The 16,381-nt window shown below is 45.0% G+C and overlaps 1 protein-coding gene across 1 annotated transcript in view; it reads right to left on the bottom strand.

Annotated features, from left to right (window-relative positions):
* LOC134345931 (uncharacterized) overlaps positions 1-16,381 on the bottom strand; it is a 34,989-nt gene that overhangs the window by 8,494 nt on the left and 10,114 nt on the right. The window lies entirely within an intron of this gene.

Raw genomic sequence — 16,381 nt, 5'->3', positions numbered from 1 at the left:
ATTGAATTAGAATGCAAGTTCTTCCGTGAATGCTCGTCTTTGCTTTTAAGTCTTAAATAACATGTTGCACACTTACTTCAATATTTTTCCAATGGTATTAGTGCAGAAACTGTCTGCCAAATGTTAGCAGGAATAGAATTTAGTCAATTTCAAACCAATCCCTTCCATATCTCTTGTGCAGTTACTTCTAACTAGATAACTATTTGTTCTGTTATATTATGGCTGGATCAGATAATTTGTATGATCTGACCACCAAATATTTTCAAGTTATATCAACATATTTCTAAGAGCGATCACTAAAAGATTTGCAAAACTGCGGCACTTGTTTCCCAGCTGTTGATATTTGGGAGGGTAGTGATGGGGAAACGTTTCACGTCCTTAGTTTTACTCCATTTTTTGCTTTCTTGGTGGAACAATTGTTCACATTGTCAGTTTCCTCCAAAGACAGAGCTTCAATTAAGCAGTCATTGGTGGGACCATCAATACCGAATTGAAATGAATTGACTTTATAACTTACAACCTTCATGTACATGAGCAATAAAAATCTTGATATTACATCTCCATCTAAACGTGCAATGTGCAATTTATAGTAATTTATAATAAGTAGTATGACAACAGGATAGTCAATATAACATAGAAATACGCTTGTGTCAGCACGAATTAAGCAGTCTGATGGCCTGGTGGAAGAAACTGTCCCGGAGCCTGTTTATGCTGCGGTACCATTTCCTGGATGGTAGCAGCTGGAACAGTTTGAGGTTGGGATGACTCGGGTCTCCAATGATCCTTCAGGACCTTTTTACACACCTGTCTCTGTAAATGCCCTGAATATTGGGAACTTCACATCTTCAGATGCACTGGGCTGTCTGCACCACTCTCTGCAGAGTCCTGCAACTGAGTGAAGTACAGTTCCCATACCAGGCAGTGATGCAGCCAGTCAGGATGCTCTCAATTGTGCCCCTATAGAAAGTTCATAGGATTTGGGGGCCCATACCAAACTTCTTCAACCGTCTGAGGTGAAAGAGGTGCTGTTGTGCAGACCACGTGAGAACCTCGGTGATGCTTATGCCAAAGAACTTAAAGCTGTTTACCCTCTCAACCCCAGATCTGTTGATGTCAATAGGGGCTAGTCTGCCTCCATTCCTTCTGTAATCCACAACCAGCTCCTTTGTTTTTGCGACATTGAGGGAGCGGTTGTTTTCTTGACACCACTGTGTCAGTGTGATGACTTCTTCTCTGTAGGCTGCCTCATTACTATTTGAGATTAGGCCAATTAGTGTAGTTTCATCAGCAAATTTAATTAGCAGATTGGAGCTTGGGTGGCAACACAGTCATGGGTATACAGAGAGAAAAGGAGGGAGCTTAGTACACAGCCTTGAGGGGCACCTGTGCTGAGGGTCAGAGGGGCAGACGTGAGGGAGACCACTCTTGCCACTTGCCGGCAATCTGACAGGAAGTCCAGTACCCAGCTACACAAGGCAAGGTGAAGGGCAAGGTCTCTGAGCTTTTTGCTGAGCCTGGAGGGAATTATGGTGTTGAATGCTGAACTGTAGTCCAAGAACAGCATTCTTCCATAAGCATCCTTCTTCTCCAGATGTGTAAGGACGTCCTATAGAGCAGTGGCTGTTGCATCGTCTGTCAATCGGCTGTGTAAGTAGGCAAATTGTAGGGCATCTACTGTGGGTCATAGCATGCTGCAGATGTAATCCTTGACTAGCCTCTCAAAGCATTTGTTTATTATTGAGGCGAGTGCGACAGACGCCAGTCGTTCAGACATGTTACCTTGGTCTTTTTAGGTACAGGGACAATGGTGGATGTTTTGAAGCAGGAGGGCATTCTACACTGGGAAAGGGAGAGATTAAAGATGTCTGTAAACACACCTGCCAGTTGTGTCACGTACATCCTGAGTACCCGCCCTGGGATGCCGTCTGGTCCCGCAGCCTTGTGACTGTCCACTCATTGGAAACATCTGTGTACTTCAGCCTCAGATGACCAAGGTGCAGGTCGCTATGCCAGATCGACCAAACTATGAATGTTTGCAGCAAAATGGTTGTTAGTGGCATCTAAAACCTTGGTAAAATCTAAGTTACTGTAAACATAAGACTGACTTGCAAATATATCACTATTTCTTTCTGATCCATGGTTTAAAACCCAGAAGTGCTTTCACTGCACGACCGCTGCAGTTCAAGAACAAGGCTCCCCACAAAATTTTCTGGACATTGAGGTATGGCCAAGAGGAACCGATAGTCCCAGAGACAGAGGAAATAACACAGATTTTGCTCTGTGCTATTTCCTTTCTCCCATTTAGTGAACAATGTCAATTTAAACTAATGCAGATTTTCATTTAATATCTGTAATATCTATTCTATTTTGCATTTTTGTTGGTTTAACAATACTTATCCAAACAAATTAAGTCATCTGCCAGCTATGTGAGGTATGAGGATGCCGTTGAGCAGTTTGGAGAGACAACAAATGAAAGACTGAAATATCAATGAACTAGAATCATAAAAATTTCTTTATAAAATCTGAACTTTTCAGTTGTTAGAATTGGTAATAGTGGTGAAGAAAAAGAAAAACTGTGGGTTCTGTGCAATTTACAAACACTGACCAGTAGCCAACACACCCACAATGTGGGCAAAGATCATACTGGAAGTTATTTTACTGTTTCCCTCTTATCTTATTTCTACAGTCAACCTGTTGCATTTCTATTTCACCAGCCCTAAATTATCTGCAGTGTAAAACATAAAGCTTAAAGGCTTATATTCTGGCACAACAAGACAGCTCTAATTTTTGGACAAAGTGGGTATGCTGATATGAGAACACTTCAAATATTTCATCTTTATCTTATTCAATTGAGCCAAAAGATAGTAACTTTTCATAATTATTCTTTTCCATTCAATAGAGTAGTGATACTCTGGGCCAGTCAGGCTTTTTCTCTGTAATCCTTTGTGTAACTATGGCCGCCTGACGAGAAAGCTGTACTCTGCTGCTGAATGCCAGCAAGTTTACCTCGCCACAATCCACAGCAGTCTGCCTGGTGAAGGGGTTCCCATCGTGCTACGGGGGATAGAGTTCCATTACTTAAATCTAACAAGATCAATCTAACTCTTCCTACTGCACAGTTCACTGTTTTTTCTATCATCCATGTGCCGACTTATGAGTTTTTTAAATGCCCCTAACGTATCCTGACAGGGCATTCCATGCACCCAACATTCTCTGTGAAGAAATTACTTTGACATCCCACCTACACTTTCCTCCTGTCACCTTAAATCACACCTTGTATCAGCTATTTTCCCCCTGGGAAAATGTCTCTGGCTATCCACTCAAGACACCCCTCATTCTCCCTCACACCAAAGAGAAAAGACGTAGCTTGCTCAATCTATCTTCATAAGACATGCCCGTAGGTCCCAGCAGCATCTTGGTAAATCCCCTCTGCATGCTCTCTGAAGCTTCCACATGGGGCAACCAGAACTGAACACAATACATCATTTATCTAGAGCTGCAACATTATCTCATGGTTCTCGAAATCAATCCATCGACTAATGAAGGTCGGCACACCATGTATCTTCTTGACAACTCTACCAACTTGTGCTGCAACTTTCAGGGATCCATGGGCATCATACCCACGATCCATCTGTTTCTCCACAGTGCTAAGAAATCTGCCATTAACACTGTACTCGAACTTCAAATTCCATACACTTTGGAAGATCAGTCACTTCAAATTTTTCTGGATTAAACTTCTCTGCCCAGATCTGCATCCTATCAATGTCACTTATCACCTACAACACCCTTGACATTATCTACAATATCACCAATCTTCGATTCATCTGCAAATTTGCTAACGCACCCTTCACTTTTGTATTCAAGTCATTTATAGAAATCACAAAAAGCAGGCATCTCAGAATATCACCACTAATTGCTGACCGCCAGGTAGAATAAGCTCCATCTGCTTCCAACCTCTGCCTTTTGTGGGCAAACCAACTCTGAATCTACACAGCCTGGATCCCATGCTCTCTAATGTTCTGAATGAGCCTATCATCAGGAACTTCGCCAAATGCCTTGCTGAAGTCTATATACAGCACGTCCACTGCACTACCTTCATCAATTTGTTTTGCTGCTTCCTCAAAAAGTCTGCTCAGGCTCGTGAGGCATGAACTGCCCATTACAAAGCCATGCTGGCAATCCCTAATCGCAATATGCTTCTCCAACTGCTTGTAAATCCTGTCTCTGAGCATCTTCTCTAATAGTTTGCCCAGTACTGACGTAGACAACAGGTCCATAATTCCCAGGGTTATCCTTATTACCCTTGCTGAATAAAGGAATATTTGCCACCCTCCAATCTACTGGTACTACTCCTGTGCAAAGATCATCACCAATGGTGCAGTAGTCACTTCTCTCACTTCCTGTAGTAACCAGATCTACATCTCGTCTAGCCCCGTTCTAATGTCATTCAAACTTTTTCAATATGGTCCTCTTTCTTATGTTGTCATGTTGCGGTATATCAGCCTGTTTCACACTGTCCTCGCATTTCTCAAGCTCCCCCTGCAAGCTGAATACTGAAGAAAATTATTTCAGAAAGACCTCCCCTACCTCATCCAACTCCAGGCACTGATCCTCTATTTATCTCGGATCATTCCTGCCATTACTCTAGCCATTTTTCTTCTTCACGTAGAATGCCTTAGCAGTTTCCTTAGTCCTACTTGCCAAGGCCTTCTCATGTCCCCATCCAGCGCTTGAAAACTCCTTCTTAAGCACCTTCCTGGCTACCTTAAACTCCCCAGATCCCTGTCTGATCCTTGCTTCCGAATCCTTAATTATGCATCGTTCTTCCTCTTTACCAGATGTTCCATATCACTCGTCAACCAAGGTTCCTTCACCACACCATCATTTCCCTGCCTCAATGAGACAAACCTATCCTGAACCGAGGATGAGAACCCAATGAGAAAATCAATAAACTAGCAATAATTTTCCATTAGGGCAGCTGTCAATCATTAGACTTGTGCTGCTGGAGGAGAGATTGGGAGTCACAAAATCATAAAAATCCAGTAAGGTTCACCCTGGCTCTGCAGGAGATGACAGCTAGTCCCTTTCCTGAGCTCGCTCCATAGAAATTATTTCATTAACATCCTAGTCACCCATTTCCCTGTTGTGCAATATGATTGAATCTCCATTCACTCCTCCCTTTGACTCCACGTCTCAGATCCCAACTACTCAATGCACACTGACGCTTTTCCTCATGTCAGTTTTGGTTCTTCTGCCATTCAGCTTTTTCATTCAGATTCTTGACCGTCCTCCTGATTTGAGTAAATTCGCTCTGTCCTTTCTGTCTGGAATTTGTAAAATTTTAAATATTACTATAAATTGCTCAACCCTCTCTGTTCTATGAAGAAGGAATGCAAATTCTCCACTATACAGAATGCAACTAGCGTCCTTCCTCACTGGAATCATTCCAGTACGTTTCATATTATGAGTATATCTCATTGTAGGTGAATCTCGTTGTGATTATAAGGCCAAGAAAGCATCTAATTAGAGGAACAGTTGCAGATGATGGTGATCTCTCGTCTCTGCTGCCCTTGTTGAAGATTTGAAAGGTGTTATCAGAGTATTCCAGGCAGGTAACGGTGGGGATTTTGGAGATGGTATGCACGGAAACCACTGTGTGCTCTGTGTCGAGAATGACCCTTTAGAGTGCTGAATGAAGGCAAGAGTGAGATGATTTGTCCAGGATGCTCTTGAATTGTTTGTAGCTGCTTCAGACATGTGGAGGGTGTTTAAAGATCGATTTCACAGAGCACAGGAAAGGTGCATTCCTGTTAGATGGAAGGATACAAGAACCTTGGATGCCCAGGAAGGTGATAAATTTAGTAAAGTAGAAGGAAATGTCTGTAATGCTTCGGAAGTTAGAATCAAACAAGCACATGAGGCTCTAAATGACACTCTAAATGAACATAAAGAAGGGAATTAGGAATACCAGGAGGGGCCATGAAAAGTCCTTGGCAAGTAGAATTACTTCATCTCCTCCCACTTCAGGTCAGGCTTCACCTACCACCTTGCGTTTCTCTCTCCCCTCCTCTCCCCTCACCTTTTAAATCAACTCCTCAGCTTTTTTTTCTCCAGTCCTGCCGAAGGTTTTCAGCATGAAATGTCGACTGTACTCTTTTCTTAGATGCTGCCTGGCCTGCTGAGTTCCTGCAGCATTTTGTGCGTGTTGCTAGGATTAAGGTTAATCCCAAGACATTTTATACATACTTCAAGAGCAAAAAGGTAACTTGGGAGAGCTTCAGACTACTCAAGGGTAAAGGTGTGAACATTTTCTTGGATGCAGAGAATGAGTAATTTACTTCAGTATTTATGAAGTAAATGGATATGGTGGACCAGGAGATCAGTGCTGAGTGTATAAATATGTTAAGGCATTTACAGGTCAAGGTAAAAGAAGTGTTGGGCCTCCTAATGAGTATTAAGGTGGATAAGTCTCCGGGGCCTGACTGGATTTACCCCAGATTATTGAAGGAGGCAAGAGACAAGGCTGATAGGTACTTGACCAGTATCCCTCTGTTCTCTCTAGCCACAGGTGAGTCCCCGAAGGACAAGCGAGTGGCAAATGTTGCACCTCTATTTAAGAGGGGAACAAGGGAAAATCCTGGGAACCATAAACTAGTGAGTCTCACGTCAAATGTAGGGAAATTCTTCTTCTTCTTCATGTGCCTTGCGCGTTACACGCTTGGGCGATCATGGCTCTCCACATCGAACGATCCCATGCAGCGTCAATGATATCTCGCACACTTAGATCTGTAGGGAAATTACTGGAGAAAATTATTAAGAATGGGATATATGAGCATTTCGAAACCCATTGCATAATTAGGTAGGACCAGATGCTTTGTGCGGGGCAGGTCTTGCCAGGTGGATTAGGTTTATTGACACCTTGACGGGAGAGATTCAGGAGAGAATGTGAGGTGGTGAATGTTGTCTATATGGATTTTAGTGAAGTCCCTCATGGGAGGCTAATCTAAAACGTTACGATGCATGGGGTCCACAGCAAATCAGCTGTTTGGATTCAGAACTGGCTTGTGCGTAGAAGACGGAGGGTAGTGGCTGAAGGGATTTAGACAAACTGGACATCTGCAATTGGTGGTGTTTCGCAGTGATCTATGCTGAGACCTCTGCTGTTGTGATGTATACAGTATCAATGACCTGGATGAAAATGAAGATGGGTGGGTTAGTAAATTTGTGGATAACATAGAAAACTGCCAAAGAATACAGCACAATATAGATCAGTTTCAGATCTGGGCTGAGAAATAGCAGATGGAATTTAACCCAGATAAATGTGAGGTGTTGCACCTTGGCAGGACAAAATCAAGAAGACAGTTCACTGTTAAGGGCAAGGTCGTTGACAGTGTTGCTGAGCAGAGAGATCTTGGGATCCAAGTTCATGGCTCTTTGAAAGTGGCTACACAGGTCGATATTGTGGTCAAGAATGCTTACTTTTATTAGTGGAGGCAATGAGTTCAAAAGTCAAGAGGTTATGTTGCCACATAATAAAAAATTGGTTCGACCACATCCGGATATAGAGTTCTGGTTGCCCCACTATAGGAAGTTTGTTGAGGCTTTGGAGAGGGTGTAGAAGAGGTTTACCAGGGTGCTTCCTTCAGTTAGTCCTGACGAAGGGTCTCGGCCTGAAACGTCGACTGCGCCTCTTCCTATAGATGCTGCCTGGCCTGCTGCGTTCACCAGCAACTTTGATGTGTGTTGTTTACCAGGGTGCTGCCTGGTTTAGAGGACATGTGCTACCATAAGAGGCTGGATAAACTTGAGTTGTTTTCTCTGGAGCATCACAGGATGAGGGGAGATCTGAAAGAGGTTTACAAGGTTAGGAGAGGCATAATAGAGTGGACAGAGTGCATCTGTCTCCCAGGGTTTCAAGCGTCTAATGTCAGAGGACATGCATTAGAGGTGAGAGGTGGTAGGTTCAAGGGGATTATAAGGTGTAAGTTTTTCACTCAGTGATGCCTTGAATGTGCTGCCTGGAATCTGGTATGGTGTCAGAGGCAAAGACATTAGAGGATTTTAAGGGATGTTTGGATAGGCACACGGATGTAAGGAAGATGGAGGAATATGGATATAGTGTAGGTAGGAGGGATTAGTGTTTGGGGCTTTTCAATTTACTTCTTAGCTGGTTCTGTACAACATTGTGGGCTGAATGGCCAGTTCCTATACTGTACTGTTTTATGTTCTATATTCGTCAAGACAGGTGAAGACTATTCCACTCTTGGCTTGTGGCAGTTTGGGTCATCATAAGGAGAGTTACTCACTGTTGGATACAAAGTCATGCTGCAGAGTGTGGAGTGGATGAATTCTCCCAGCCACTCCCTGGCAAATTTATTTAACCCATCTTCCCAATAACAGTAGTGAACCTCACTGGTGGACTTTACTTACTTCTTAAAACTATCTTCCTTTTCTAATATCGAAGATTTCTGGTCACACAAAGCAATGACTAATAAATAACTCTTCACAAAGGTTCCAAGGTTCAAAGTTTCATTTTATTATCTAATTATGTATGTAAAGTACAGAATAGAACACTGAGATTTATCTTCTCTAAATATTCATGAAATACAGAAAAACCGTGGAGGTGTTGAAAGAAAAGAATCAACACCCATCCCCCATATGAAAAAGAAAAAGAAACAAATTCTCGCAAACCCCAAAACCCCAAACTCCTCTCTTGCAAAAATGTAACAAGTCACACCCAAGGAAAAAACAATAGCAATAATAATATCAACCCCCCCCCAACCCGTTTTGTTGCAGACAACAAACTAACAGATTGCCCACATGAAAAACACCACTAAGAACATCAGAGCCCAAGTCCCCAAATATTCACTCGCACAAAGACTAACATATCGCCCTGAAGGACATGAAAGCCCCAAAGCCCCAAACCTCCAACCCGCCAATTGGCAATAAGAAAGAAAACACAAAAAACTGAAGGAGACCAATATAAACTACAGTCCACATGTAACATGCTGTAGGGTCTCACTGCTGTGCAACATGCTGTAAGGTTTCACTGATAACACTGGACAACAAAGATTTTGCTTCCTGAATACCTTTAGGTGTATCTTATGAATTTTGGGCTACTGATCATGAAAATCACCATGAAATTTCCCTATCATGTACCATTTTAATAAACTTACGTTTATTATTTCAATTCATAATTCAAGTCAATTAAAATGTTGCCTACAATGTAAGCTGAAAAGTTTCCTATCTTGTCGAGGCATGCTTGGGCATGTTTAGGCAGCGGCTACTGCATGGCAGGACAGGTTTTAGTAATGATTATTGAGTTCAGGACTGTAAGGATGGAATTTGCTATCACTAGTCACAAAAATTTCTATGAAAGATTTTGATATTTGAGACAGATGCTTCCCGGAATAACTGATGCCAAGATTAAGGAAAGCATTTTTGTTGGTCCACAAATCAAACGGGTAATCAATGGCAGGCAATTTGAAGAATTTCTAGAGGGACCGAAGAAAATCACATGGAAAGCATTCAAGAAAGTTGTTGAAATTTTTCTCGGCATCTACAGAGCACCAAACTACATGCAGCTGGTTGAAAGCATACTTCAAGTATATAAAACCATGAAATGCAACATGTCACTAAAGATTCATTTTCTGCATTCCCATTTAGACTTCTTCCCTGCAAATCTTGGTGCTGTTAGTGACGAGCATGGTGAAAGGTTTCACCAGGACATTGTGGTCATGGAGAAAAGATACCAGGGCAACTGGAATCCATCAATGGTTGCGAATTATTGTTGGACACTTAAGTGAGAAGCCTCAGACACTGAGTAGAAATGAAAATCATTAACAAAATATTTTTAACTTAGTTGAACTATTGCAAAGCATCAGCACCATTATGCAATTAAACACATTATATTCAATAAAAGTTAATTTGTTGTTTCTCCAAATTCCTATGTGATACAAGTAGTCTGAAATTATACTTGTGTTCATTTTCAAGCAGTCTATCATAAACAAAAAAATTCTGAGGAAGCAACACTTTTGAAAAAATTTCTTGTCCAGTGTTTCTCTGTAGCAGCGATGTTTGGGTTATGACTAGAGATAACGGCGTTAGGAATGCTGTTGTTCTTTATTGTGAGCTGGAAGGGAGATTTTCGCGGTCTTTTTGGCCGGGGAGAGATGAGGAGACAAGACGTGAATGGAGAGAGTCGGTAGACCACCAGATGGGGTGGACTTGGAGCGAGGGTCCGAAGGGTAGCGACGATCGGAGGAGGCCGATGGTGGACAATCAATTTATCAGTGAGCTCCAACTTTGCACAACAGACTGTTTAATAAGATTGGGCCCTTTTCTTTTTTTTTGTCCCGTTACTAACCATATAGTCAAAGTAGGAATTATATATCTTCATTGCTTAATTGCATACTGTGCATTGTTTGTTATTTTCCTGACCTGGATCCTGACCCGGATCTGGACCGTACCCTCCAAATATCCAGACCTGCCTCTCAGTTTTTTTGCACTACCTTACTTTCCATTTCTCTATTTTCTATTTATGATTTATAATTTAAATTTTTAACATTTATTATCGATTTGTAATCTAGGGAGTGGGAAGCGCAGAATCAAATATCGCTGTGATGATTGTATGTTCTAGTATCAACTGTTTTGCGACAATAAAGTATAAAGTATAAAGTATTTTGGGGTACTGATTTGTAACGGGACACATCGCACAGCATCCACCCAAACGAGATTTCTTAAGTTTGGCCGGGCTGGGTGTTATCACCTACCTATATTAAACCACTAGCCAAAACAAGAGTTACAATTGTGGGGGCTATGTTCAGGATTAATTCCATTGGATGCAGTGTGATTACCCTGAGCAATGAACCAGTGGGGCAGATATTTGTACTCCAGATTAATTGTTAATTCCACTATTAAGTACTGTTGAAGTTGCGATTGTGGGCGGAAGTTTGATAAAATACAGGGCGCAGCTCTCATTTTAATGCAGACCAGCGCTGAGGTAGTGGTAGCTGGGGGCGGAGATTTCAAAGACAGGGTTCTCTCGTTTCTGAGGAGTGAGGGGAAAGAGTGGTCAGATTTGGAAAGTCTAATTAGTCCACGTCCCCCCCGCTGAAGAATGAGAATTCTGAGTTAGTAACCGCCCTTATTTCTCTGGCAAATAAATGGAAAAATCAGATTCAAAGTCCCAGCTATGGAAGGCCCTGCCTATTCTCTGGAATAATGCCCACCCCTGAAGAGGAGGAGGAGTATGAGACTTGGCCGGATTGGACCTCTCAGTTGTGAGATGAGTGGCAGTGCTCGGATGTGAAAAGCAACAGGGATTGGTTGAGAGTTTGAGTGGACGGGCTGCTGACGTTGTGAGAGCCGTCAGGTTGAGGTATCCCATAGCGCCAGCTGTCAATTATCTGCAAGCACTGGACAATGCGTTTGGTCCGACTGGAAGCCCAATGGAGCTCATGGTGGGGTTTCAGAACATGCGTCAGGAGAAGGGGGAGAAGCTTTCTGCTTTTATTTTTCGGCTAGAGAGGCAGCTAAATCGCTTGCAGTGCAGAGCGGTCAGTCAGACGGCTGAGGTGGATCAGTTCAGAATGGGCCAGGTAGTCAGGGGCACTCAGTCCCATGACCGGATTGCGTAGGGTCTCCGACAGTCTAGTAAGACGCACCCTCCTGCATCTTTTGTTGAGCTGATCAGAGAAGTACAGGAAGAGGAGAACGTGGCGGAGGTGCGGGAGGACTCCGTCAGCAGGGTACAGTCCTCGGTAGTGGTCCCCTGCGGTGAAGTGACCACAGATAGCCTACCCCGGGGTGCGGTAGAGGAGATTGCGGCAGAGTTGAGAACTGAAATATGTCGGCTGTTATCAGCGGGTGTGACCCCCCCCCCATATGATGGAGCTGATGGGGGGGCGGATCCCCCAAGGGGACGAACAATGCTGAGGGCTGCTGGCAGCAAGTGTCACGCCAGAAGGAGAGTGAGGTCCCGGGTACCTCAGCAGGGAGAGTCGTTCTGAAAACCCACAGGAGACCCAGTGAGGGAACGGCCTGGTGCCACTGGGGGAACACGTTCCCAGCAATGTACCAGGGAACTCCCAAAAGCAAAAGGCCCAATTCCTGAAGGCTTAGTGGGACCATGCTCTAGTGTGTCTCTACAAACTGAGGGTATTTATGCTAAAGCCATACTCGACACCAGGTCTCAGGTCACCTTGTTATACCATTTGTTTTACACCCGCTATCTGGAGCATTTAACATTGACACTATTCAGGGCACTGGAGATCTGGGAGCTTAGTGCTAGTGATTATCCATACAACTGTTATTTGTCAGTTGGAGTTCTTGGCGGCCGATGTGGGAGTGTCTGAGTTCCTTGATATATTGATGCTGGTTTGTCCAGACCCTGTTGAGAAGGGCGGCGTTTCATTTCTGGTGTTGCCTCTCTTGTGAAGAGGCTCATGGGGGCCTGCAAGGAGAAGGCTGGTGAGAGATTTCTGGGAACATTGTCCCTGCACCCGGGGTTTCGAGCTGCTTATGAGGAAGTGTGTGGCAGCATTGGGCCAATTACTGAATTTCAATGAGAGACTGTGTGGTTCACCCAGTCAAAGCCAATGGTGGTACAGCCTGGGGAAGTAACGAGAGTGATGGGCACCCCCAAATTTCCCGGAGTGCCTGAGGGCAAGGCCCTCTTAGTGGATGCTCTGGAAGACTACGAGGGGGAGTGGGGATTTGCTGCTCGGGTACTAGTGAGGCCCGAATTGCAGAAGCCCTTGGTTGCACAGACAAGCAGGATGACAGTGATTGTCAGGAACACTACAAAGAGGGAGGTCACCTTCAGAGGATGCTAAGAGGATGCAGGGTGACTTGGATAGGTTGGGTGAGTGGGCAAACTCATGGCAGATGCAATTTAATGTGGATAAATGTGAAGTTATCCACTTTGGTGGCAAAAATAGGAAAACAGATTATTACCTGAATGGTGGCCGATTAGGAAAAGGGGAGGTGCAACGAGACCTGGGTGTCATTATACACCAGTCATTGAAAGTGGGCATGCAGGTACAGCAGGCGGTGAAAAAGGCAAATGGTATGCTGGCATTTATAGCGAGAGGATTCGAGTACAGGAGCAGGGAGGTACTACTGCAGTTGTACAAGGCCTTGGTGAGACCACACCTGGAGTATTGTGTGCAGTTTTGGTCCCCTAATCTGAGGAAAGACATCTTTGCCATAGAGGGAGTACAAAGAAGGTTCACCAGATTGATTCCTGGGATGGCAGGTCTTTCATATGAAGAAAGACTGGATGAACTGGGCTTGTACTCGTTGGAATTTAGAAGATTGAGGGGGGATCTGATTGAAACGTATAAGATCCTAAAGGGATTGGACAGGCTAGATGCGGGAAGATTGTTCCCGATGTTGGGGAGGTCCAGAACGAGGGGTCACAGTTTGAGGATAGAGGGGAAGCCTTTTAGGACCGAGATTAGGAAAAACTTCTTCACACAGAGAGTGGTGAATCTGTGGAATTCTCTGCCACAGTAAACTGTTGAGGCCAGTTCATTGGCTATGTTTAAGAGGGAGTTAGATATGGCCCTTGTGGCTACAGGGGTCAGGGGGTATGGAGAGAAGGCTGGGTTCTGAGTTGGATGATCAGCCATGATCATAATAAATGGCGGTGCAGGCTCGAAGGGCCGAATGGCCTACTCCTGCACCTATTTTCTATGTTTCTATGTTTCTAAGCAGGGGATGCCCCTGGCGCATTTGTTCCCGGTGACGGTAATGTCTAGAGCCCCTGTGAGACATGCCGGGGAGAAACTATTGGAAAAAGGGGGAAAGTTGACCGCTGAGTCATTCAACTTTGTGGACTCTCCAGTTCCTGCAGGTTGGAAGAGGAGGTTGGTAGAGAAAATGTTGAAGCTGAAGGTGTCTTTTCCACTGACGAGTTTGATGTGGGTTGTTCCAAGAGCACGCGTCACTCTATCCGGGTGACTGAGGATACCCATTTCAGAGAAAGGTCACAGCGACTGGCCCCTGCAGAGGTGGAGGACGTTCGGCAGCAGTTGTGTAAGTTGAAGGAAGCTGGGATCATCACCAAGTCCTGAAGCCCCTATGCGTCCCCAATAGTAGTGGCCCGAAAGAAGAATGGGAAAGTACGAATGTGTGTGGACTATAGGACTCTGAACAGGCACGCCATCCCTGACCTGTATACTGTCCCGAGGAGTGAAGACGTGCAGGCCTGCCTGAGTGGTGCGAAGTGGTTCAATGTGCTGGACTTGGGGGTGGATATTACCAGATCCCCATGAGTGAGGTCGACAAAGAGAAAACAGCATTTATATGTCCCCTGGGATTTTTCCAGTTTGAAAGGATGCCCCAGGGCATCTCAGGGGCCCCTGCAACCTTCCAGTGGGTCATGGAGAAGACAGTGGGGGATATGAACTTGCTTGGAGTATTGGTATATCTGGATGACCTCATAGTATTTGGATCGACCTTGGAAGAACATGAAGCAAGGCTGCTGAAGGTGCTGGGCCACCTGAAAGCTGAAGGGTTAAAACTTTCCCTGCACAAGTGCCAGTTCTGCCAAACATCTGTTAGTTATGTTGGGCACATAGTTTCATGCATGGGGTAGCTCAAGACCCAATTAAGATCAAGGCAGTTACCACTTGGCCAAGACCCCAGTCTTTGAGCACACTGCCCTCATTCCTCGGGTTCTGTGGTTATTATTGGAGGTTTGTGAAAGGCTACGCGAAGGTGAGTCACCCTTTGAATCAGCTTCTGTGTGGTTACCCTCCCTTGGGGAAGAAAGGAAGGGGGAAAAAGGACAGGAGGTTGGAGAATATCTAAACCTGTCGGATCCCTTTGGGTTGAGGTGGGATGCAAAATGTGAGGAGGCCTTTCAGTCGCTTAAGGAGCTGCTGACCCACGCACCGGTGCTGGCTTTTGCGGACCCCCGATTACCATATGTACTGCACACGGATGCCAGCCGAGAGCGTTTAGGGGGCATCCTGTATCAGGATCAGGGCACCGGTTTGAGGCCCGTTGCGTTTTTCAGCCGGAGTCTGTTGCCCTCTGAGAAAAACTATCCCACGCACAAGTTGGAATTCCTGGTGTTGAAATCGCCAGTGGTGGATAAGCTGAGTGACTACCTCTACGGGGCCAAGTTTGAGGTGAGGACGGACAACAACCCACTAACTTATATCCTGACCTCGGCGAAACTGGATGCCACAGGCCATCGGTGGTTGGTGGCGTTGTCTGCCTATGATTTCAGCCTGAAGTACTGGCCAGGGAGCTGGAACATTGATGCTGATGCTTTGTCCTGATGGGCGCTTGAGGGGCTGGTTAGGGACGATGAATGGGACAGCATTCTTGCCCTGGGGGTGAAGGCCCTGTGTCAGTTTGCCCTCACCATGAAGGCAGAGGGAAAGGAGAGGCAGGAGCGAGTGGTGGATCAGTTGGGAGCTTCTGATGATGCCATCCCCCAAGTTTATTGTAACCTGACTGCTCTGAAGACAAATCAGCTGCCAGAATTGAGTTCTGGGGAAGTGGCAGCTGCTCAGCGAGATGATCCAGGCATCGGTACCATTTGAGCAGCAATCAAAAAGGGAGACATGGCTCAGGAGGAGAGGACAAAACACGTGTCGGTGCCTCCATTACTACGAGAATGGCCTAAGTTGGAGTTGAAGAACCAGATCTTATACCGGGTCACATCACCCCCAGACCGACCCCGGCGTTGCCAGCTGGTTCTGCCTGAAAAGTATCAGAGGATGGCGTTGAAATCACTTCATGATGAATCTGGACATTTGGGTGTGGAAAAGACCTATGGATTGCTCAGAGACTGGTTTTACTGGCCCCGAATAAAGTTGGAGGTCAAAGGATACTGCAAGGCATGCATTCGATGCATACAGTGGAAGGCACTGCCTACGCGGGCAGCTACCCTGTCCCACCTTCAGAGTGCAGGACCTCTGGACCTGGTGTGTATGGATTTCCTGTCAATAGAACCCGATGCCAGTAACACGGCGAATGTCTTAGCCATCACAGACCACTCAGGCTTTTCCGACCAAGGACCAGAGGGTGTCTATGGTGGCAAAGGTGTTATGGGAGAGTATTTCATTTATTATGGCCTTCCCAGGTGAATACATAATGGTCAGCGATGGGATTTCAAGAGCAGACTCATCCGTGAGTTACTGGGTATTCTTGGAGTCGAGAAGTCGAGGACCACGCCCTATCACCCACAGGGTGATCCCCAGCCACTGAGGTTTAATCAGACCTTGCTAGGCATGCTCGGGACCCTGGAGATCAGCAAGAAGAGCAGGTGGAGTCAACATATTGGGCATCCGGCATCAAATTCCCTGTATGTGTCCACATACTTGGCGAAAATAAAGGATTCTGATTCTGATCTGGTTCACCG

The sequence above is a fragment of the Mobula hypostoma genome, chromosome 4 (assembly GCF_963921235.1).
Source record: "Mobula hypostoma chromosome 4, sMobHyp1.1, whole genome shotgun sequence".
Lineage (NCBI taxonomy): Eukaryota > Metazoa > Chordata > Chondrichthyes > Myliobatiformes > Myliobatidae > Mobula > Mobula hypostoma.
This window is presented reverse-complemented; position numbering and strand designations above follow the sequence as displayed.